This window comes from Amblyomma americanum, chromosome 2 (genome assembly GCF_052857255.1).
Source record: "Amblyomma americanum isolate KBUSLIRL-KWMA chromosome 2, ASM5285725v1, whole genome shotgun sequence".
In the NCBI taxonomy this organism is placed as follows: Eukaryota; Metazoa; Arthropoda; class Arachnida; order Ixodida; family Ixodidae; genus Amblyomma; species Amblyomma americanum.
Window position 1 is genome coordinate 8,881,564 of NC_135498.1, and position 25,598 is coordinate 8,907,161.

Sequence of the window (25,598 nt, forward strand, 5' to 3'; positions counted from 1 at the left end):
GGCGGTTTCGGTGCCCGCTACTTGGCTTTTCTTCCGCACTTCTCCTTCACTGTGTCTGTGCGATAAGGTAGGTGAGGGCCACGTAGCTTCAAGAGCGCACCGCCGAGCGTACAGCTGTCAACGATTCTCACGTCGTAACCGTCTTGCCTCCAGTTTAACTGCTTTCAGTTGTGCGCTTTTATTTGGCGAGCTCTCGGTTCGCTTGGAGATGCACACCTCATACCTTTAGCTTGAAGTCGGACGGCGTAGCGTGTTTTGTGCATTGAGCTGCTGTGGCTTGCCGAATTTTAGACCGTAGCCACTGCAGGTTTGAATGCATCCGTACAATCCTGTGTCACTCTGACGCTGTTTCAGTTGATTCGCGTAAAACCGCTCCTTTGTGGAAATCTAACGAGCGAAACACCAAGTCTGAAACAGAAAAGCTTTGAATATCCTGTGCCGCCTTATGGTTCGCCACGAAATCGCAGAGTCTACAGTGAAATGAATCGAAATAATAGCTTGTCGAAGGGACAAGGAACATTATCCAAATAAGCACGAACCAGCTCCCGGATCAACTTATTTCCTCCACAGTGATGTGCCACTCTGGCGCGTTCGATTCTTTGTTCTGCCTTTATTTCCCACGGCCTTAATCGTTCAGAGTGCGCCGCTCCCCTTCTTTGCTTATAATCGCTTCCGAGAGTCTCGACGACTGCTCTGAAAGCGGTACTTCGCCTGAAAAAAAAAAAAACCAGAAAGTTGGCGTTTAAAATTCGTCCCGCACGCAAAGAGACGGCGGACGACATAAGCGCAGGGCGCGGCGTTGTTTTTGCCACTTGACCGCTTTACACTGTCCGTGTCCCTCGGGCCCTTTACGAGCTGTCGTTTTGTTCGCCTTGACACGGCAGGCGATGAATTATTGCTTTCATATTGTTCTCTCTGTCCCGCGCACTCAGCCCGTTTCGTTGTGTGCCTCGGAGCACGCGTGAATTTCCTTTTCTTCTTTCTATTTTTCAGATAAGCTGTTTTATGCGCGTAAGGAACTATAATCTTGCTTCAATTACCTACGAATTTTGGCGCGTTACTCCAGTTATCAGTAAATATATGCAATTGGCTTGTCAAGTATCGCTCTACGTAAAAGGTTCGGAATATATTGTAGTTTGAAATCTAAACTGCTTACATTTGTATTTTATAACCAGAGTTTTGTTTTTACCGAATATTTCTTAATTTAGAAGAAGAGGGGATCTGACTACAACAACTGACGCTGCATGCAAAAACTTGTGTATCAGACGGACGCCAGGCTGGAACTGAACAAACGTTTATTGAGACAGTGCCTTTTTATAGGCCGATGAACATGTGATCTGCCGACGACTGCTTGCGTGGCTGATAAGCGATACATGAAAATGCAGTTTAAAACATGCGCTATCAGTATACCACACTCCTTTCTCCTAAGATTTGCACAATCCAAAACGGACTAGCTAGCCATTAATGCCATAACGCAGGACAGGCCGTCGAACACGCGTTGATCTTCGCGGCTCGACCGGTACTTGGGTGGCTTGGCCTGGACTCGCCCCAGGGGTTGCTTCTGGGCTAGCAGACAGCGGCTGTGGCTGCCTGGCTGTAGGAGGAAGCCTGACGTGGTAGTCCTCACTTGTGACTGGGTCAACTACGAGCCGCGTCCAGGCGCTCCTCAACTGGTTGCGGTGCCTGTGATGACGCTCGCCGTTGTTTAGCTGTACCACGTACGACACCGGACCTCTGACTGCCACAACACTGGCAGCCTTCCACCTTGGACCTGGGCAAAAGCTTTTAGCGTAGACCGCGTCACCGACACGAAACCTCTTAGTCTCCGGTCGTTGTAACTCAGGCGCGTGTTGCCGGTCCGGATGGAGTCTGTCTAACGCTGACCTCAGTCTTCGTCCGAACATTAACTCTGCTGGCGATTTTCCCGTGACCGAATGTGGCGTCGTGTGTTGCTTAAACAGAAACCGGGAAATCTTGCACTGTGTCGAACCTTCCTGCTGCTTCTTCAATGCTTCTTTAACTTCTCTTACCATCCTCTCCGCCCTACCATTGCTGGCTGGATGATAAGGTGCAGTGAAAATTGCACGCACGCCATTACACTTCAAAAACATTTGCAACTCTGTGCTAGTGAAAGCTGTGCCGTTATCTGAAACGATAACGTCCGGTACACCATGTGTCGCAAACATCTTCCTTAAGCTGTTGACGACAGCCGTAGCTTTCATGGATGGCATGATTTCGACTTCAGCCCAATTGCTGTACGCGTCTACCACGACTAAGAAAACGTCTCCTTTGACTGGGCCAGCGAAATCAATGTGCAGTCGACTCCAAGGCTGATCTGGCTTGATCCAAAAATGCACTGGAGCCTTGGCATCACTTTGCCGGTTATTCTGGCACGGATGACAGTGCCGAACAAACTCCTCAATTTCGTGGTCCATCTTCGGCCACCACATGAGCCCTCTAGCTGATGCTTTCATGGCACTCATCCCTGGATGATTTGCATGCAGGAGTTGCAGCACATTCTCTCTTGCTGCGGTTGGAATTATGACGCGATTCCCCCACAGTATGCAATCACGATGCAATGACAACTCCGACCGTCTCACCTCATAAGGCGCAAACTTGCTGTCCACTTGTGTTGACGGCCAGCCACTGAGTAGCCATTCCTTTACCCGGGATAGAACCGAGTCCTTTTTGATCAGCGCAGCAATGTCCGCCGCTTGCAGCGGTGCGCAGTCGACCGCTTCCAACAAGAGCACGTCCCCAGGCGGTCTTGGCTCGTCCTCGTCTCCCGGGGCTGGTAGACGACTGAGTGCATCGGCGTTGGAGTTGTCTTGGCCTCGTCTGTACTCAAGGTGGTAGTTATACGCAGACAACAGTAAAATCCAACGCAGCATTCTGGGCGACACAACTTCGGGCACTCGCTTGTCCGTGTTAAACAGGCCGAGTAACGGCTTGTGGTCTGTTATCACTGTAAATTCTCGCCCAGCTAGGTACTGGTGGAACTTTTTTACGCCAAAGACCACAGCCAAACCCTCTCTATCAATCTGAGCATAGTTGCGTTCACTGACGCCAAGAGTGCGAGAAGCATAAGCTATGGGCTGCTCCTTCCCGTCATCCGCACGATGGGCTAGCACTGCCCCCACCCCCACAGGCGATGCGTCGCAGCACAAAATTAAAGGACGCTTGCAATCGTAGGGCACAAGTACGGCGTCTGAGCTGAGCAAATTTTTCAGTCTCTCAAAAGCCCGCTGATGCTCACCTGTCCACTTCCATTCGTGGTCACGGTCTAGCAGTCGATAAAGCGGTTCGGCCGCTTCCGTCCTGCCCTTGAGGAAACTGCTGTAGAAATTCAGCAATCCCAAAAAGGCTTGCAGCTCCTTTTTGCTTGCGGGCGCAGGCGCTTGCTGGATGGCGTCCGTCTTGCTTCGGCTGGGATGTACTCCTGAGTCATCAATCCTGTGTCCCAAGAATTCGATGCTCGTCTGGTTAAATTCACACTTGTCCTTGTTTACTCGTAGCTGTGCCTTCTGCAGACGCGATAGCACAGTCTCTAATCTCTCGGCGTGCTCTTCGGCGTTACATCCAGAAATTAATATGTCATCCAGATAAGCTTTCACTCCGGGAACGCCCGCTAACAGCGTGTCGATGACTCGTTGAAAAACCCAAGGTGCGACCGAAATGCCAAACGGCAGCCGCTTAACCTTGTACAGTCCCTTTATCGTGTTAACTGTGAGCACCTCAGCCGTCTCGTCGTCTAGCGTAAGCTGCTGATAAGCTTGGGCTAGATCCAACTTGGTAAAAAACTTGCTTGAACTTAGAGCTGTGAGCATTTCCGCTGTAGTGGGCAAGTGGTATCCACTGCTCTTAATAGCTTTGTTTACGGTACTGCGATAGTCGCCGCAAAGACGTAAAGTTCCATCTTTTTTTCTTACCACTACCAGTGGTGTTGCCCAGTTGGAGTAGCTGACGGGCTCCCATACACCTTGTTGCACCAAGCGGTCCACTTCGTTGGCCACGTCGTCCTTGAGGGCCAATGGAACTGGTCGACTTTTGAGGAACACCGGTTGGGCGTCCTCTTTCAGTTCGATGTGAACTGGCGGTCCGTTGAAGCCAGGAAGGTCTCTGCGAAACACCTCGGGAAATCGCGAAGGCACGTCCTCCACGTTTACTTGCTGTATACCCCGCAAGCCAATACCTAACGGGTTAAACCAGTTTCTCCCAATCAGGCTGTTGCCTTGCTTCTGTACTACGAGCAAAGGTAGCTTTGCCTTCCTGCCTTTGAATTCCACCAAGACACTTGCTTGACCCAGCACGGGTAACGCCTCCTTTGACCAGGTTACGATAGTTGTTCCAGAATCTTGCAGTGGTATTTTACCGTGATTCCTTTCAACAACCCTGAACGTATCTTCACTCACAATTGAGCACGATGCGCCAGAATCAACCTCCATCGGAACTTCTTGCCCTTCAATCGTTACTTGAACCATGAACTTCTGTTCTTGCTCATTCACTTCGCACAGGGAAAACAACGCACTCATTTCGTACACGCCCTTGCTCTTATCTCCTTTCTTCTTTTGCTCATACGCTGTCTTCCGAGCAGTTCTACTGTCGTCTTTCGACCGACAAGCCTTAGCTATATGTCCAACCCTTTTGCAGTTGAAGCATGTCGCCTTTCTAAAACGGCACAAATGTGGAGCGTGCTTACCGTTGCACCGGTAACAGCTGGACCCCTCCGCTGGGGTGTCTTGCTTCGCACGGGTTGCTTGTACCATTTCCTGGCAGTCCGTCTCGTATCGACCGTGTTTGCGTATGTCTCGCTGTTGCTTAGCGGTTGCTTCTGCAGCTGTGGCCAAGTCATACGCAACCTTAAACGTAAGGCTGTGTTCTGCGAGAAGTCGCTGTTGAACCCCTTCGTTCCGGAGTCCGCATACGAAACGATCCCGCATCATGACGTCCAACGGGAGTTGGGCGCTGCCAAAACCGCAGTCTTCGGCTAGCTTCCGAAGCGCCGTGACGTAGTCCGCAACCGATTCCTCGGCAGCCTGGTTTCGCCTGTAGAACAAAAACCTTGCATACAGCTCCGAAGGCTTTGGATGCAGGTGCTTGCGAACGGCAGTCTTGATTTCTTCGTAGGTTGCTGCTGTCGGTCTTTCTGGCTTCACCAAAGTTACGATGAGCCCGTACACTTCTTCGCCGCAGCTGCTCAACAGGACTGCTCTTTTCTGCTCTTCTTTCGTTATCTGGTTCGCTTCGCAGAACATTTCCAGGCGCTCGACGTATTCGTCCCATGACGCGTTCGTGCCGAGACGATACTCGCCGATCCTGCCGACGGCCATCGCCGTCGCTGCCTCGTCGCCAACTGTTGTGTATCAGACGGACGCCAGGCTGGAACTGAACAAACGTTTATTGAGACAGTGCCTTTTTATAGGCCGATGAACATGTGATCTGCCGACGACTGCTTGCGTGGCTGATAAGCGATACATGAAAATGCAGTTTAAAACATGCGCTATCAGTATACCACAAAAACAAACGAGAAAACTCCGCATAGGTGGAAGCTATGCCTGTGTCCGCTCTCGATACCGTCTCGCCGATCCTTCCTGCACCGGGAGGGATGACTGCGATTTGGTCTTCGCTTTCGCCTAATCCTCAGCTCGACTGGAGTCAGCCCCTTGCTGTTCGCGCATGATTGGTTTGCTCGTATTAACAGAGTGGGCTGTCTGTTTCGCCCTCCTCCTTCCTTCCACTCGCCTTCTCCCCCTCATCGTGCCCGCCTTACGACATCTGCTGTCGTAACTGTCTCCCAGGCAGAGCGTTAAACTTTTTGTCCAGTGTGCCTTAGCTAAAGCAATGAGCAGTTTTCTTCCCACCCACTCGAATCCCGTCGACGACACAGCCGCGTGAGCACACTATACGGCGAGGATATTTTCCGCGCGCTCCATAATGATCGTGCTCTGTGACGGCTTAGGCCTGCCGTCCCCCCTCGTCTTTTCTTCTCCTCCCGATGGCCTGGGACCAATTGCGGCGACTGGGGTGATTTTGAAATACCTGTAATAAGCAGTAGCCGAGGCGCCGACTGCTTTATTGTCGAGCTATACGGAGAGAGAAGTGTGGTTTCTTTGATGAAGCGAGGGCAGCGGGGGATTACTTGCAAAAGAAAGAAAGAGGGAAAAGGTTTCAGCCTGTGTGCAGTATGAGAAAGAGGTTCGGAGAAAACAAGGAGAAACAGGCGCGCCAGTGCTGGTTCACAATGACGCCATCTCAGAGTCCCGCGCATGTTTTCAGCCCGATTTGTCATTTGGTTTAAATGCATCCTGATCCTATAAGAAGCGTTCATTCCGCTATGGGGGCGTTAGTTTTTCGCATCTTTTCATATTTTGTTCCGAAAACGCTATGCTGCGAAAAAGTGTCAAATTGAAACAATACGAGCGTTCTTTGGTAAGGTGGCTTCATTGCAGTGCTATAGTGTTGTTAGGAGAAGGGCTACATCAGACTGACAACTATCGAAGTTCCTGCATATGCCACAGCTGCTGTATTTCTCTGAAATAGGTCTGAGGCTAAAAAAGGGACGGAGCGTTAGAAAAGAATAGCGAAAGACGGAATCAATAGATCTACGTGGTGCACCGACTGTGGTGTTCACTTATAGCTACTGTCTTTGTTGTTGGCGTGGAAAGAATCTCAGAAGATCGTAAAACCGCAGCCGAATAAAACAATTAAGTCTTTTTTCTTTAGCGCAGGGCATTATATGACGCACTTTTACGCGCAGCACGAGACCTAGCGGGTGGAAGAGAGTAAAAGAAAAATATATATCCAGTGTCAACTCCGGCCTTCAATTCAGCCCGTCAGTCAGGAAAAGTCCGAAGTCTGCCAGCCTTGTAAGGTAATTCTCTCAGTTATTTAGTGAAGAACGCACATATTTCCGAACTGAGCCAATTTCCACATTTCGGCCAGATAAGAACTTCAGGGCCACTGTGTCGAGTCAAACGCGTACTGCGTCGTCCGGGTGTCGCATGGTATCTCATGTTTAGGCGAACCCCTGATTACTATTACAGACACTTAATTGTCCGCGCTGCTTTCTTTGCGAGCCTTGAAATTCGTGCCTGCGCGGAGTAACGTCGTTCAGATGCGAAGCTATAGGAAGGTTCCTCTGGCATTGCGTACACAAGAACCGCCACTCCGAGAAAAAGAGGAGGAGAAAGCGGAGGACGGAGGATCGGGTCAGAATAAAACAGTTTCAGCTCGGCGTCGTCGTCGTCATATGCGCATAAATTACGGCTCCCGAAGCTGCCTGCCTCCGCTTTGCTCGCCGCGTGCGAAACCAGCGCCTCGCTTTTCCCGCGTCTCGAATATATTCACGCCGCCGCGTCTATCCGATTCGCGCTGTTCCGCCAGCGACAGCAGCACTGCTGCGGTTGTACCGCGCGCCCGCGAGCGCTGCAACGAAGAGGACGCTGTAGGCGCAGCGAGAGAGCTTCGGCACGCTCAAAGCGACGCACGCGCGGGAGAGCGTTTGACTTATGGAAATCGCTCGAGTAATTTCCGATTTGGTCGCCGCGCTACGGCGCGCGCTCTACACGCGGGCTCAACTCCCCCCCCCCCCCCCCCCTTCCCCTTCTTCCTCTTCTCCCTGTTCTCAACCATCATTCGGTCTCCTACAGTAGTGTAGAAGCCGGATCGAAAGCGATATAATACCGCGTACGCCGTTCGCGTTACGCTCTAGAAATTTGAGCATTTATGCCCCACTCTATTTTTCCTTCTTTCTTTTTGTCGGCAAGCGAGTCTGGTTCCTCCCTGCTTTCTTGTATCCCGCCAATGACAACTCGCTTAATCTTGCGCGCCCGGCTTTATATATCGATTCCTGTTTCGTCGCGAGCCGCAAGCGGCCCTGTTCGGAATCGGCGAGCGGTGAAAAGTAAATGGCGCCCGCTTGCCGCCGCCGTCTTAACCAATCGCCCGGATGTTTCCCTCCCTCCGTGCGACGGCGGCCTGCACGCAACAGCTCCCTTTCCTTCTTTCCACGAGCTAAAGAGAATGGATGCTTACGAATGTAACGCCAGAGTCCTTATAGAAGCGAGAGACAAGGAGACACCGTGCTTTCTAGCGTCGAGTACGAGGCATTCATCGCTCCTACTTGTCCTACATTTCTCGCAAGCATGCATGGGGCCACTTTAATGAGGCCGAAATCAAGCAGAGACAGAGGGGAGAGGGGGGAGGGGGATTGAAGAGAACGTTTCGGGAAAGAAACCCACCTCTTTCCCTTTTCTCCTGATGCCTCTTCTAGTTTTATTTGTCACTTCTAAAGGAGCTAGGGGAGAGGAGGAATGAAAGGGGGAAGGGTGCTCTCACGTTTCTTCGCCGGCTGTGCGCCTCCGACTAATATTTCAATTGGAAACTCGTGTAACGCAAGAGTGGCCTTTTCTCCGAGCTTCCGAACCGCGCCGGGCTGCTGCCATATCGCTGGTTGGTTGCGTGGGTGACGGCCATTAATTATTTCCGCGCCTTGCACTCGCGCGTTGGGCGCTCCGAATAAGCACCGCTGTCCCGAGTGTTCTCGGGAGAAAAGCTGTAATTCTGCCTCGCTACAAATGCGCATACACGCGCGCGTTTATTCGGGCCGCTCTTTCTCCCTTTTTTGTGTATTTCGTTTTTGAAACGCTGTGCACATTGTTGTTGTTCGAAACTCCCGTCGCGTGCGACTGTGTGTGTACATGGGAGCCCCTATTCGTCCCCCCCCCCCCCCCCCCCCCCCGATATGCAAAGTGAAGTGCGCGCCGTGCTTGGTTGGGCGTCAGGTTTTTAAAAACAAGATTTCGAGCGCGAGCGGCAGCCGCGCATCGCGTTTAATGAACCTTGAAGAAACCCAGAACGTGAACGAAACGCCGTCCAGATCCTGTCGTCGCGTTCCAAGGGAAAGCGAAAAGCGAAAAGTTTCCAGACTGCTGCGTTTATTTGACGCTCACACGTACAAACGTGCATGCCGGGATTTTGGCACCCTTTTTCCTTTTCTTTTGCTGCTGTTTGTAAATATAGTGGCGGTAAATTTATGCTTCTTTCCATGAGAAAAATTTGTTTCATGCGTGGTGCCGCACCGTACAGATCCGAATTGCCAGAGCAGAGTGCTATTGGGCTAGTGTCGAAAACAGTCAGCGCTGTTCGCGAGGAGGACATCATGCATGCTTGTTGTGGGCGCAGTTTTATTCAGTCTGTTTGTTACACGTGTACAGAGGCATGCAATGTAATGCTTCCACTTACATTGGCATCCAGAACTGCCGAGAATTGCCGATGCGTTAGCACTGAGCCGCTACTATCACGGGTGTCCTGTTCGTAAGCGCTGGTGTGGTGCGCTTGGCAACTGGCAAATGAATGGCCGGTGCGTTTCAACACGTCCCTTGTAGTGGGGCATCTCTGTCTCCATGTTTAAACTACTGACTAGTCCTAATGGAAGGAACAAATTCTCACCCAAGTGCCTGTCACAGGAATCTTCACAGTCAAAGCTTCGCAAAAGACTTCGAACTCATGTTTCGACGTTCTGTTTTGAAGTTTTGTTGAGAAACGATGTGGAAGCAAAGCGCACACCACACACCACATTAACCAGAGCTTCGCCGCGGAGCAGTCTTATTCTGCCGGTCCACACTGAGGAAAGGGCAAAAAGAAAAACTTTACGACGTGCAAATCTAAATACGGAACACCAGGATACACAATGCCAGACATCTGCAGAGCAGTAAACATCCGAGCTTTGGAGGCTACATACAACCCGCTGTATTTTTGCTTGATTTTGTTCAGCATGGCTTTCGTTCTTCTGCACATAACAGCTGGCGAAATATATCTGCCGCCTGCCCATACGTGTTCGCCGCTGCCGGAGTGCTTCAATTAGAGTATTTAAACGGATTGGGGTCGTTTGTTTAATTGTTTCCGCAGTATATCGGTCCCTGTTGGTTTTACGAGTTTGTTGATGGGTGCAAAAAAACGCTGAGTATGGCAGTCTAGTACTGAATGGTGCGGTCTGGTATGAGCCAGCCGATAGGACGCTCTTTTTGCACTCAGTTATTCTGTCGCTAATAGTGTCATTTCAAGTCTATAAAGGCTACCGCATGGTATGGCAGTTCGAGCACGTTGCGGTTTAAGTGTTTTCGAGCACTGAAATTTCATAATTCAAACCGCCCAGTTGCCTCCCCGTCTTCGTGTCGCTATCTTTTCAGAGCGACTCTTTTCTTTTTTTCCTCTTCCGCCTAAATTCCAACGCTTACCGATTCCAGCCTCCCGGCGTTATTTTCGGAGTCGCATCGCGTATGAAGCGCTCCGTTCGCGATCCTTTCTACGAGCGCATCGCTTCATTCACTCGAGTGCGGCAGGAGGCACCCAAGGTCTGCGCGAGCGGCCGAGTGACGAAAACGAGCGTGCGGCTCGGCTCGTTGGAGTGCTCGCGCGAGCTAGTTACTACAGCTTGGCGCACGTTCCTTCGTTCGCCTGCCTGCGACAAGAGCCGAATTCGAGGCAAGCTCGTAAAAGCGCCGCTCAATAACAGAACAAGAACAACAACAAAAAAGAAAAACGCGCGAAAATTGAAGCCAGCCCACGGCCTCTGAGCGCTGTGCAGAGAAGCGCTCGAGGATGCGGCCGATTCAGAGCCGGCGCAGCAGCACCAGAGAGGAAAGGAGGAAGGTGGGGAAGACGGGGCTTCTAGCCAGAAGAGAGCAGTATCGCGCGCGAGTGAGGAACGTCGGAAGGAGCCTGACGACGCCGCAAAACTGCCGTCAGCGCGTCGTCGACGGGGAGCCTACAGTGGAGTGCGCCACGGCGCTGAACACACACACGCGCGCGCGGGGAAGTGTCGCGGCTTCCGGAGTCTTCTCCCCTCTTCCCTTCGGCGCGCGATGGAGTGCTTTGCAAATCGAAGCGGACAGATGGCCAACGCATTTATTTCCATCGCCGGCGACCGACGGCGAGCGGGCGAAGCGCGACGGATTTCCTCCGCCGACGAAGGGCCGTTATCGCAAACGTAATTTACGGCTATCCCGCGGCGGCGCGTGAGGAGTCCCCATCCCCCCGCTCTCTCCACCACCTCCGGCACAGCGTAGCAGCATCTTCGATGCGCCGCCGCGTCGACTTGTCGTCGTCGTCTAGGCAGCCACGGCGATTTGGCTCGGGCTTTTGTCTCCCCCCGTTTCGAGAACGGCCTCGCGTCTCCCTAGTCCGAGGAGTGGCTCTCTCGTTGGTCGGGGAGCGAGCCGTCATGGAGATGCGTTCCTGCTGCTGCTGCCGTCGCGAATGCGCCGATCGATGATCTTTTCATTTCGGACGCGTCGGTGCCACCCGTCGTCGTCCCTCTTCTCGTTCGGGGCTCGATACGACTTCTCTCTCTGCTTTCTTGCTCTGCTGCAAGTGCGTATCGGCTTAGCAAAGGCCTTCTCGCAGCGTGTGCAACTGCCGGTTCTTCCCCTATTCGCAGCTGCTGGTCTTTCCTTCAAGACGTTCCGGTTTTTTCTTCTTGTGTCTCTCTCTCGCTCTCTCCGGAACCTCCTGCTCGTGCCGGTACTTGTCGACCCACAAACAAGTATACGCAGTCACTGCTGTTGCCTGTGGCATCGGCTCCTTTTAGCAAAACACGGTGCCGAATTCGGTCACCGGCAACGTCGCACCTTACGAACTGTGCGTCTTTGCTTTCATTTCGTCCCCCCCTTTTTTTGCACTTGAAATGAGTCATTTGCTGTATATTTGTGCCACAGGCAGTCGGTATTTCCCTCTATATATTTATTTCTTTATTTTGGCACTGTTGCGTCGTTGCGCATTGAAACCTGGGCTCGAAGGATTCTTGGCGCTTGAAGGATGATATGTAGTGCACCTTTCGTCAAAAATACACAAACCATTCTAGGCTTGTTACTCGGGCAAGTAGCAGGGCTCTAGTAGCACCCTCGCAATTCCTAAACTCCAGAGAACTGATGATTATGTACTTATCCCCAACTCTGAGAGATGAGGAGGGCTGCCGAAATAAAAACGTCCCACGCTGCATGGCCCAGAAGCAAACCTCGTATGAGCTATATCTCTTTCTGACGCTGCACCTCATTCATCAGTGATTTCAGCCTTTTCTTAACGGGGATAATAGAGAGAGGCGGGCTAGTTGGTGACTAGTAGTAGAATGCATCTTGAAACCGCGCAAGAAAGACAAGGGACGAGGAAGAAGCTAAGAGGACAGAGCGCGGAACTTCAACTGGTTCATTATAATGGTGCGTCACATTTATACAATCATCGCAATCACACTGTAACCCGACAAACGATCATCACGTAACACCTCGTAGGCCTCTGAATCAGTTACGAAAACCTGAGCTTCTAAATCGAACTCCTAATCTAAACAAAAATCGCTCATAAATCTCGACACAGAGGCGTTTTCGCATGTAGCTTCTGGCGAGACGTGGCCGTCGCAGCATGAATCGAGCGAATGGATTCGGGCTCAGTAGTGACTAACTTTATCGCAACTGAACCACCATGGCGGATGTATACGTTTCACGTTTTATCGCCGGCACGAAAGTGGGCCTTCGTTAAGGATCGTTAACAAAACGAAAATCTTGGGACCATGCAGCACCTGAGAAATGTCTAGCCACTTCGTACGCGGTAACCTCACGCGGAGGTACTTGTCACACCGAGGTAGTTAAGCCTCTAAAGGTCTCCGATTTGTTTATCATTATCGCGGCAGCGTTGGTCAGACATTCAACTAGCGTCCCATGCAAGACTGCAGTGGCGAAACGGAGGAGAGTACGCGCATGCGTACAGATCGATTGCCAGTTGCAGCTCGTCTGCTCGGCTATTCTGCTGACGTGACACCGTCCCCGGTGCGCGTCTGTGCGCAATCATGAACGTCTGAGTTCTACGCTATCGTGATACCTCTGAAAAATCGTAGAGCTGCGCCTTTTTCAGAAAAATCTTGCGCGCATTGAAAAAAAAATCCCCCGCCAGTTCACACTTGAAAGTCGAGGGCTCGGTGCCAGAGATCACACTACAAACTGCAGTCGTCTCCGCGGGCGCTGCATCTCCTCAAGCACTTCTGATCAGGCATGGAAATGAAAGGCGCAGTTGAATCGCACTTCTCTCTTTCTCTCTCTCACGCACCCGCAAGCTGTTTTCTGTTCCCCCTTTCCGTGCCGGCCGCCTATTCGCCTCGTTCTCCGTTTCCGCCCCATTTCCCCGAGGCACCCATTGAGGCGAACAGCTTGCGGAAAACGTTTCCAACTCGGAGTGGAGCGTTCGCAGCCCAGAAAAACGGCCCCGTTCCGAGCCAAGGAGTCGCAGCAGGGTGCTTTAGCGCAGGAGACGCAAACTCCGCGCCGCGCGCGTGGCTGCTGCTGCTGCCTCCAAGGAAATTAAAAGAACGTATCGCTGCCTAAACTAACAGGGTTCGCTGCCTGCAAGAGAGACACGCCACGGCCAAAAAAGCAAGCAGATAAAACTGCGCACGAAACTAAAGGGCGATGTAAAAAGTGCGCACGCGCACGCACATACACCCCGTGAGCGCGTACGTAAGTGCGCACCGCGCGCAAATGCTCGACCAAGCGTATTCGAAAGTTCCGTCGTCGAAGCACGTCGTTGAGCTTAATGGTGGAGCCCGATGTGGCGCCCACTATACGTACCAAACGAGCAGGTTCCTTCCTCTTTCTCCTTTTTCTTGCCTTCTAATTTCCCTTTCTTTCCTTCTCTGTTTCTCCCCGTATCTCTCTCTCTCTCTCGCCCGTTCCGTTAACGTTATTTCACGAATCCCCGCTCCTCCACCGCTGGTGCTCCTCCACGTATCTCCTCCGCTCTTCCAGATTCAGTTACGACTCGGCTTTCTTATCTTCCCTCGCGCTCGCGGCAGGCGCGGTTTTTATTATGAGGACTGAGAAAAAACGTGTGCCAGATTCGTGCGGGCTGAGGCAGTTTTCGTTCTCTGTTAAATTGAAGGGCCCTCCCTGCCCGCGTAATGCTGCTCGCGAAAGAGAGAAACAAGAAAGGAGGGGAAGAAAACCTTTTTTTTCTCTCTCTCTCCAGTGTGCCATCGGATGCATTGCTCCGCAGCGATTGCTCCGTTCTTTAACGAAAACGCAGCAACTCGACACTCAGGGCTTCGCCGAAATTGCGAATGCAGCGGACTGCGCGTCCATTGAGCTTTTCCAGCTGCAAGCTGGCCTGGCATGCAGGTGCGCATCGTGCTGCATGGTTGCTGAATGGTTCCGTACAGACGCGAATAGAAGCGATCAGGGCACGCAGTGGTCTCTGCATAATGAAATCCATTGCGTAATGAAATGTGGGAGATATTGATTTCGCACGCACAAGTTGGAGTTCACGGAGACTTTTATCATACCGCGTACCGTTGCCGCTACCCGCTGACTTCATCCTGTGCACCTCCACTGCGCTTGCTCAGATCGTTCTAGGGTGGCCATGGCACCAGGTGCCGGCCAGCTGCGCGCACGCCTGCTGCCGCGGACCAATCAGCGCGTGCGCATTTGCGGCGCGCGGTAAGCGACAGCGGTAGCGGTCGCGGTATGCTCTATTCTAAATGTCTCTAATGATAGAACGATGGAAAACAACAAGAGGAAGTGGACTTATGCGGACAACAGATAACTGGCGGTCTTTCAGGGTAACAGAGTGACTACGAAGGTTAGATATAGAGCTATGTGGGGGGCTTCAGAATCAGGTTGGAAGAGGAGATTTGGACATTTGCCATCGAATGCGGTGGCTGTGACTGGCGTAGTTACATATGCATTTCTCGTGCGGTCGACATTAAGCACATAAGTGACTGTGCACGTCGGAAGGTTATCGATGAGGCGGTTCGGCAAGGGCACTCTGTGCCTCTTGATTTCTGCCAGTACAGGCTAGAATGGAATTATAACGGTTCCACTTCTTGTCGCAACTGTGTGTAGGATGATCATGTTGCAAGTGCAGAATGTCAATTCTTTGAATTGAGGAGCTTGGCTCCACCGACGCTCTTTGCGGTCCTGTATGACCGCGAGCGATCAACTGCAACTTCTCCATGCTTCAGAGTATCATGGTTTGAGCTACGCTGAGCGATTGGTCTGAATGCTGCAAGGTGGCGTAATAATCCACTAGGCTCAAAAGCAGAGAGCTGACGTAAGGTTAGAAGTGTAGGAAAACGTATTTAAAGAAAATGTCGAGTTTTAATTACAACTTACAACACAGTTAAACAAAAATAAAGGGAAAAAAGCTGAACATGACGGCAAAGGGGACGCTCCTACCTTCCATCCATTCATCCATCCATCCTCGACAAGCCACAAACCATGCAGTACAAGGGGCACATCGGCTGGTCATCGCTTGAAGCTCGGGAAGCTCAGACTAAGATATTTTATGAAGAACGCCTGAGCAAATTGGACGATAGCAGGTGGGCAGCTAAGGTGTTTAAATACTTACATAGAAAGGCGTTGATGACTCAAAGCGGAGGAAAAGGACTGGGAAGCTGAACTTGTAAGTACGCAGCGAACAAGGACGGAGAAATAAAAAGCTTTAAGCGACACGTAAGAACCACTGAAGATATAAATGAAATAATTCAATGGAAAATAAGCAAACTATAGAATTATATAGAAATTGGAAAAGATAAATTAGGAGGGAATTGTTCTATGATAACTCAAGAGATAGTGCCTTACTCTTTGAAGCTAGATCAGGATTTTTTAGAATGCTAAGCTACAAAAAGAAATTTAACTAGGAAGATGACACATGTATGTGCAGTGTGTAGTAAATATGTAGAAACAAACGAATATTATACTAAAATATGGTGGTATCCATTCGGATGTCCATGTGGGCACAGTCACTCTTTCTGAGATCGTAGGGTTTAAACTTAACAATGGGCATGTGAATGAATCTAATTAGTGGTTCTTTGAGGAAAGGAAATGGCGCAGTATCTGTCTCATATATCGGCGGACACCTCAACCGCACCGTGAGGAAAGGAGGGAAGGTGGGAGTTTAAGAAGAAAGGAAGAAAGAGGTGCCGTAGTGGAGGGCTCCGGAATAATTTCGACTACATGTGGATCTTTAACGTGCACTCACATAGCACAGCGCACGAATGAATCTGGGGTGGAAATGAGCAAAAACCGATTGGAAGATTGGTAGCTCAAAAGCAGGGTGAGGACGTAAGGTCACAATTTATGGATTGAAAACTGCATTTAAAGAAAGTGGCAAATTTTATGTATCACTGTTAAGTGTGACGGATTGTTGAAAGAAATATAGAGAAAAAAAGCCGAGCATGGCGGCAACTGTCACCACCCCCTTTCAAAGGGGACGCTCCTTTATTCCATCCATCCATCTTCCGTGAGGCTCGCAGACCTCTCTAGCGTTGCTAGATTTTGCTAGAATTTGGCAGTATCTATCCAGATGACGACGGAGTTACTATGCCCGAGGCCTTAGAGTTTAGTGATAACGAAAGTAATGTGAATGCATATTTGGTAGACATTAGCAAAAACACAGTTGGAGGATTATGGCATAAAATCAGGATAATGACATAGAAATAAAAGTTATTCAGAATAGGTACATCGTACAAATCAAAATAATCTGTATTTAAATCAAAATCGGAGGACGTCCACATAATACCTTCAAGTTTGAGAGATTTATTAGAGAAATGTAAAGGAAAACAAAAACACCGACCATGACGTCACCCGCCACCACCCGTTCTCAAAGGGGATGCTCCCAACATCTTTCATTCAACCATATCCCCGAGTTTGGCACCAATCAGAGTCCGGTACTTGTTCGTGTGGGCCCCTCAGGAGAGTTTCGCTGCTGTCAGCTCAGGGCTCAAGACGCTGCTGTGGCATCGTCAGCGGCACCCACATTTCCTAACGCCGCTCAATCGCTGCCGAGTATGCGCACCCCGTCAGCAGAAGTATGACGTGGCTCATCCTCTTGCGGACAGAATTTTCGACCTTAACGTCTGGACAGTGTTTATTCTATGCTGATGAGAATGTCATCACGAAGGCAATAACCCCTTGCGGCGAAGAACTAGCAAGAACTTTATAGCGTCGGCTAAAACGCGGTCCCAACAGAAGCGTGATCTACTGAAGCCGCGAGTCATCCTTGTTCTTGAACATCTTTGAACCCGGCTAGCGTCACTTGTTAGGGAGCGCTGTTTGATTTAGTGTGACTGGCATGACGTGTCAACTGGCTAAAATTGCAAACTTCGTAAAAATAGTACACGTTGCAATCGTTGATAGACGTTTTATAAACTCAGTCGACTAAATTCGACAGGCGATGCAAGGTTTACGTCCACTTACCGTGATAGCCTCCTCCTGAACTATCTTAGGGCGGGACACAACGGCGTGGGCATGCTGGTTTAGCATCACGCTGCGAACTCCAAGTTAAAAGCGCCTGCAGTACTATTATATGCTAAATAGGTTCAACTTTGTGAGCATATTTTGGTGGGGAAGAAAACGTCTCGAGCCTGTTAGAATATGGGCACAAAATGGCGCGAAGGATATAGGAACAGCTGTAGGCAGAAACTTACCAAGTACTCTGTCGGGGCAGCTTTGGCCTTGACATTGTAGCTGCAGTAGTTAAATAAATAAATATATAATTAAACAAATAAATAAAAAAAATTAAAGTAGTTGGTCTGTAAAAAATAAATATATAAGCTTGCACAAAACGATCTTGCAATGCTGTTGGACGTACTCGTCACGTAGTACGTTTTGAGGATGAACGTTTTTAGGAACGTTGCCAGGAAGACGTTGCGAGAAAGATGGGCTAGACTGATCCACACCACGGGGCGACTGGGAGTCTCGGCGTATGACTGAAGCGTTCAATTTGGTTGCGTGATTGCCCGCAGACAACATTACAGCAATACAGTGGCCTTAAACAGTGGCTAATAAAGCAACGATGCCCACCGGAAGCGGTGGATCCTTCTGTTAACGTTTTTTTTTATTCGTCACGTTGCTGAGCTCGTTACTCCCTTAATCGTGGCCATCGTGGCGCGAAAAAAATAAATGGCACTGTCTCTGTAGCCTAACACAGCTCACGGCTGCGGCAGAAGATTGCGACCGAACCGAACACGCAGCTGTGAGAATCTCAAATAGAACTTGCCGGCGCGGCCTATGTAGCTTCGCCGCCACTGCTCACCCGATTCAAAAGTCTGAAAGGATTGGGCGGGGAACCGGAAGGAAACGGTGAGTCGTCGAGAAGAGAGATAAGATAGAAGCGAATTAAGGGGAGAGAATGTCGAAAAATTGAACGGAATCCTTGTAGCAGGAGGGAAGAGATCGTGTGTCTCTTTCGTGGCGCACTATACGGTTCATCAGCTACACCGGCCGGAAAATTGGTTTATTGATTCTTTCTCCGCGCGCGCCAGCCTCGCGAGTCCTCGGAGAGCGCGCGCGCGCTCGGAGCAGAACGATATCAAAATTTGCGCGACTAAATGTAGCACGAGAGCAAGCCTTACAGAGGGATAGAGAGAGAAGGAGCCGGCACTGCCGAAGTGGAGGAAATAAATAAAAAAAAAAGGAAGCCAGTGCGAACGGCTTCGACGAGACCATCAAGAGCTGTTCTTCCCAACATCGTGACGGAATGAAGAGCAACGGCGGGAATGAGTCGAGGAGGATACGCAGCAGCCGTGGGTTAGTGCGACGCGTGCGCGATCACATTCACGAGGCGGCGGTGGTGGGCGGGTCTTGATTTTTCGGTGCCGTTCAAACGGCTTCCAATGCGTTCCTCGAGACTGTGCTCGGCAGTGCGCGCAGCAGCGAAATACCCCCCCTCATACACGAGGTGAGGAAACATTCGAAGGAAGCAGCAGCGATGCAGTCGGGGACTGTTCGCGGAAAATGGGGTCTTCGTGAAATGAGATGGCGCACTCTCTCGAAGCGACGCGTGAGGACGAAGAGGAGAAAAAAAGGCGGAGAGAGAGAAAGGGCGGCGCGCAGCACGCACGCTCAAAGAGCGAGCCGAGCGAGTTACTGATGACGTACCGAATGGAATTGAACTTCGAGGGATTACTTACGACGCCCTCGTAGCCTTGCTTCTTGAATGTAGAAAATTAGTATGTGCTTGTGTGTGCGTGCGTGAACCCTCTCCTCCTTCGCCCGGTCTTTCCTTCCTTCTTTCTCTCCTTACGGCCGCGTACGAACGAAAAGGTGGAGTATGCGAGGCGCTCTCTTTGAATCAGGGAAGAATATTTATTCTTGCCTTTCGATTATCTCTCAAGCTTCGGTGTTCACTGTTTTTGCAGTCGCTTTTTTTGTCGCCGTTGCGTCATCAGTGCGCATGGTGTGGCAGCATAACGGAGGCGTGCATTTGCACCGAGGAAGGAAAAAGAGGAACTTGTATGGAGGACAACTGTTATTCAGAACAGCTGGCACTCCTTGCACCAGTAGAAAGATAAGAACAATGGTACAGTGTGTCTTAATTCTGCTAGGTTTTTTCTCTGTTCCTTGTTTCTCTCGTTGTGCAGTGGCTACAGTGTAGACAAGAGGGAAAAAATAACTCTAACAATGTCTTCATTTTTGTCCGTTTGTCGTCATAGACTGGCAATCATGATTCAGGCTTAGCTTATTTCCCTTATCTCGTTCCAAGCGATGCCGGCTTAAGGGTGGATGTATCGACCTCAGTCGTTACAGGTCACGTTGGCTTGCAAAATTTTTTGCGGAACAGCGCAGAAAAAAACACCACAACATGAGCGCTGTGTCGTTGCGCTGTTCCTTCAAAGATGAATTACCACCAAGCCCGGCATTCCGTCTTAGCGAGCTTGCAATATCGTGATTCGACCTCAAAATATTTTACAGAGGCGGATTGCTATTTGCTGCTCCAAAGCCGTAACTTTATTATGCTAATTATTACTACTAACTTCGATTTCGTGCTTTTGAGTGTGGCCTTGAGAGTGGCGCATTCCACGAGGCTTGTGCCGTATTGAGCTGATAGCCTGTTCGTTTGAAAGGACATATGCTGTTAGCTGGTTTCAATGTTTTCATTCTTATCAACTTCGGTATTTTCTTTGCATGATGTAGTACTTAAGCTGAAATTGTTCGGTTACAACTCCGGAATCTTGTGAATTTGAGCAAGAGAGGCTTCATTTGGCGCCAGTTTATACGAAAGGAGCCACACGTCTTCGAAGAAAGACTGTGAAACTTTCTAAACTTGTTGCAGCCGACGAAAAGTTAATCGCGGTCAGCGATTCACGTCATTTACTCTGCCCTGGAGCGGTGCGCCTAATAAAGAATAAATAAATTATTATTTACCTATTTATTTACGGCTATCGCTACGTCAATAAAATAGCGGCACCGAAACAATTCGACCACGCCTTTCTTGGGTTGTGGCGGCGAAGGTCTTGCTTAAATATGCAATATGGACGTTCTCACACTAGGCAACAGTCCGTACATCATATCCCGCAACGGACGGCTATATTAGGCACGTACGTCTTGTATCGATAGCAACATAATAGACAGGCCAAAAAAAGACGGGGCCATCAGATGTCCCACGCGCAAAATCTATTAAAGAAGCTGGATTAATCCTCGATGATCACTCTGATGCATTTACCCTAATGCTCTAATAGTTACCCTAATGGTTTTGCTCTAAGTCGAGGCCTCGCACGCGCTTCTGAGGTGCAGCTGGCTGTCTAACAACTGTTTTTTTTTTTTTAATTCCATGGTATTGTCGCCTTTTCGTTCCGTTACGGCGTGGGCTTCTAGTTCGTAAAAGCCTTGGGCAGGGTGGAGTAAGGTAGGTGGGTACGGTGGAGAGCAGGATTTAGAGTGGGTGGTCAATCAGCCCTCTTGCTAGGCTGGTGCGGTGGCTAGTGGGTGGTGCTTCTGGAGGGTGGAGATTGACTTGCCGAGGCTAGAGTAAGACGCCGCCATTTTTGTGTTGTGTGTTTGCGCAGTGCAATTTTCTGTCATTGAGTTCCTTCCACTGGCTATGACGGACCTTTCATGTGACTGGCAAGTTTGCCCAAAACTGGCTGTGTATGTGGTTTGCAGTCTCTCTTTTAAATGTAAAGCAATTACATCAGCTTGAGCGGACTCCAGTTTCTCTGAATTGTTCTGAATTAGTGACTACTACACGTTCAGCGCATTCTCTTTCATAGGAGCCTATGCCATCGTAGTCGAGCTCACGCTAGCATTAAACATCTCCGAAAAATCTCTGCTCAACCCTCACCGCCCTCTCGCGCTTGTTCCAAATTCATCTTGGTCTCTGCTTTTTTGTCATTTGCGTTTCTTTCCCATTGGCTAACGTCTCCGCGATTTTTCCTCGTTCGCTTGATTCCTTTTAGTTTCGCGGGCCCAGCTCGTTGTTTCGATATCTCCCGCTGTGACTGGAACTCGTCGTCGCATTACAAAGCCCAGCCCCCCTACGACGTCACAACCCGGCCGTAAAACGTTATCCTGAGGTGTCGGAGAGTTGAGAGCGCAGTAAGGAATGGGGGCGCGGCGTGCTTAAACAGAAAAAAGAACAACTTATAAATAGAAATAAAATAAAAATACGAAGAGAATGAGAACGGGATACAAAATTGCAGCTTGCCCTGATTTTAAGTGAGGCGCAGCAAGCTATCAAGAGACACGAAGGGAAGGTCCAGACGGCTCGAAATCCAATGAAAACATAAACGCGACAACGGGAAAGATAAAGGGAAGTGAAAGCGCCGGTATAGAGAGAGTTCAATTTAGGAAAGCCCCGATTGGCGAAGGGAGCTTGCTGATGATCGAGCTTGCCATTTGAAAAATGAACAGTAATGGCTGTGTGGCCGTCGGGCACGGAAGAATTAAGCGCCAAAGGTTTTTGAAAAGAAAAAGCGAGTTAGCAGAAGAGACATAATGGAGAGGCTTGATTAAAGAAATAGAAAAAAAAGAGGGAACTCTTAAAAGGGAACGTCGCTTTGTGCCCGTGCGAAGCCGAACGGACGTTAACGTCGCCTGCCCGCCCAACAAAGGGTCTATCGCATTGCTGCTGCTATGCCGCGAACACTGGTGGGTGGGTGCTCTTGGCGAGTAGTTATTAGTTTGGAAAATGACCAAAACGCGGCTCTGCTGCTCGGGTGGAGTGGTTTTCACTGATTCCCGGGAAGTTCGGCCGGCGAGATGGCAAAAAACTAAGGGAAGGAAAAAAGAGATGAGTTCCTGGGCGCATGGTTGTCGACTATCAGCTTCGCCGGGGAGTGAAGAAAAGTAAATGCTTGGCAAGCTGTATCTGATGCCGTCCCAAATGGCATGTTGTCTCCAAACTGCGTCGATTACGTTAATGGTGCCTCTTGTCCCTGTCGCCGCTGCGTGCCGTCCGTGCAGCGTCGGTGAACATTGGCACCTTCGGATAGCATAGTCAATGAAAGTGTTCGAAAATGTGACGACGATGTGTCTGACATATTTCTTTAACACAAAAGATGCAAGTTAGCGCGGGCGATCGTATTAAACAGTTTAAAATTTCTTCCGAAAGCGCCCTCACACAGTGCCACCACGTCTACGTAGAAAGCTGCAAGCGTGCTCTGAAAATTGGGGCGTCTCTGCGCTCCCTAGTGTTTCGAGAGAAAACACCCACGTCTTCCGCCCTTAACGAAAACACACGCTCATCTTTTAACTACCCCTCGAGCGGCCCCAAGTTCGTGCTCTTCTCCGCTAGCTAGCACGGTCGTTTCGGAGGTACAACCCGAGAAAAGAACCCGACCTTGCGTAAACATGGTGCGGCGAGCGCCCGCATAAGTACACCGAGTTCCTGCAGCGGCTCGGCAGCGCTCTCCTCTCCTTGTTGGCCCTCGTATTAAAGATCATTTATGCGCGCGGAGCGTCCCGTCCTCTCGCCTGCCTTCCTTCCTTTCTTCCCGTCGCTGTTCCCGTTCGCTCCCGGAGCCAGGCTCGGCCTCTGAGAGCAGCCGGGAAGGCGCATCATCCGCTTCGCAACTCCTTCGCGCGCCCCGCCGCCACTTATGAGACACTCTCCGGGCGAGCTCGCCTCTCTCGACACATTTGCAAGTCGTTTCTCTCGATAGCCCATTAGGTCGAGCGCGCGCTCCCGTGCTGGCTGGCCCCTTCTCCTCCTCATTCTCATCTTCCTCCTCTTTAGGTCCCCCCCCCCCCCCTTTGGCCGTGTGTTTGCGCTCGCGGGCGGCCTGCCTTTTCAGTCGCCCGTCGTGGCCTTTGGGCGTCGCAATCCTTTAATAGCCCGAAGAGGTCGTCGGGCCTGCTGCCGATTCTGCTTCGCACAATCTGCCCGATGCTGCTGCGCTGCACTTTAGTCGACCGTCGTTTCTTGGATCTCGAGAGAGGCAGGTCGTGCGTCTCAATGACCTCACTTTAGTCCTGGGAAGTTGTGTCACTTGTATCCGCTGTGTGGAATTCGGCGTCCGGACAGCGAGCAAATAGCAGAGAAGCCAAGGCTACCACTCTGATCACTTATGTGTCTAATTACTGCATTACTTCACGTTCCATCTTCCCATATAAGTGTGTGCGTTCATGTTCTTAGTTTCAACTATAAATCAGATTGTATTAATATTATGTTAACATTAGCAGAGCACTTGCCTACGTTGCTTGAGAGGCAGTCTGGCAGCTAGTACTGCTCGTTTATGCGGGTATAGTGCTAATGTTGCAGCGTTTCACTTCATTCAGCGTGTCTTTACTTGTTTTGATTAAGTGCGGAAAAGGTCTCTATGAAAAATAATTCAAAATGTTACGTTAAAATTGAAAATGAGAGTCGTCGTGCTAGCCAGCCCTTATGTAGTCAGCGAGCAAAGAGTACCTGCAGTCTCTTCCGGTGAACGGAGCTTTCAAACGACGGTGCGCTCCAACACATCTTCCGTTTGGCGCAAGCAGTAATGTCCCAGGGCATTTAGCTTACTGGCCAGAGAACAGCCAGTGGGAGCGCTAAGATCGATGCGCGTGCACAGACTCGCTGAAGGCCTCTCATCGCACGTAAAAAGACGAAGTTATCACTTCTGTTATCTATGAAAGTAAAATTGTCACTCTTCGTAAAATTGCATTTTTACGAACCCTGTAATAGGTCGAATAAGAAAAAAAGAGGGCATGAAATAAATGGGTAAGATTGCAGACAAGAAAGGAAAAAGCGCAACTGACCAAGCCGTCGGCGCTAACGGTCCCAAACTATGCAAAGCGACACCAGAGAAGCGCGCGCACCATGTCAGCGTGCCGGAACACATTTTCGCCGATCGTGTTTGGCGACGCGCTTTCAAACAGCTCCCCCTGTCCGCGTTCTACGCCCAACAACCCTTTGGCTCCTCGCCTTTCGTTGGTTCCGCCTTCTTTCGGCCGGACGCGCGGTAATCAACTTCCAGCTGGAAAGAGAGAAGATGACTGAGAGAGGGGCGACGAGGCGGCCGCCCATTTTACAGCCCGGACGCCAGCAGCAAAGCGACGAGCGAGAGAGCGCCTCGCAACAGCTTTAACGAGCTGTGCTACTGGCACAAACTACGCGCTGCCTTCCCACGTCGCTTGATGCGGCGTAAACAGTTCAGAAGAGGCGCTGGCGCGAGCCGTGCCTTCTCTCTCTCTCTCTCGCGGGCGAACTCGTGCATCCTCGCGGCAGAAGCAGCAGCTAGGCGCGTTTTAGCGCTGCGCTTGTCCCTCCAGCCTGGAAGTCCACTCCGTTGCAACACCACTGCGTCCGGCGGCGGAAGCGCGGCGCATTCGCCAGTCGTCCGTTAAATGGGGGCGCCCGCTTTTTTGCTAATCGGCTATCAATTTGCATTTATGCTGTCGACGCCCGGGCGTCTTCGTTAATGTTCTCGTCGACTGGCACTCGGCTTCTAAACACCGCCCTCCCCGCCCCAAGCGGATCTTGATTTTTGTTTTGGGCCTTCTGGTTTGTTTGTTTTTTCTCTCTAACCCGGCGCCAGGCGGCGCCAGTTCGCGTACCCTGATGACCTTCTGTGCGGTCCGTGCGCTTTGAGAATTCAGTGTACGTGTATACAGTGTGGCCTAGTGGGTGCGAATGAGAGGACATCCGTTTAGTGTTCGGTGAAGACGATCGTGCGCTTAAACCTCGTTATTAACTAAATGGCCTGTAACGAAGTTACAGATATATGGAAGGAAACTCAGTTCCCCTTGAAGCCGAGGGCAACATGATTGCTCACGGATGTAAACGGAGCAATTTCGGAAACTTTTTTAACGCCGATATAAAAAGGTCCGAACATACAACTGCAGAAGTTCGTGTTCAACCAACCATCCATTGACATGTGCTACCTAGTTTGCCGGCTAAAAAATATGCTTCGCAATGCTGTACTGACCTCGCCGAGTTAAAGATAACTTGGGTGTTTTAAACAGTGTTCCCTCTTGTGTTGGCGGTAGTGTGCGCTGACTGTTGGGCTGGGGCGAGGAGGAAAGATGTGCGAGGACGTGCGGACAACAGCAGTCGTATTCATAGAAATGTTCGGCGCTTTTGCAATTGATTACCTTCACTCGCTTATAGCTAACATCGAGACTATTCCACAGCACAGATACGCCTTAGTTTCTAGCTCTTGGATGTACCGTATCTATCTCCTGGGGTAAAATCTGGTGCGGGGAGGCGTGCTGGAACGTATTATTTTTCAAGCGTCCACTTCATACGCCCTTTAAGTGGACTTTGTCAGATTGTATTTCGTTGCCTCTAATGTATTCTTGGCCACCTATAAGGTCTTAAATTATTTTTGCCCTTAATTTTAAAGCCATAATGCT

The 25,598-nt window shown here is 50.3% G+C and overlaps 1 protein-coding gene across 11 annotated transcripts in view; it reads left to right on the plus strand.

Moving 5' to 3' along the window:
* Rbp6 (RNA-binding protein 6) overlaps positions 1-25,598 on the plus strand; it is a 509,349-nt gene that overhangs the window by 407,751 nt on the left and 76,000 nt on the right. The window lies entirely within an intron of this gene.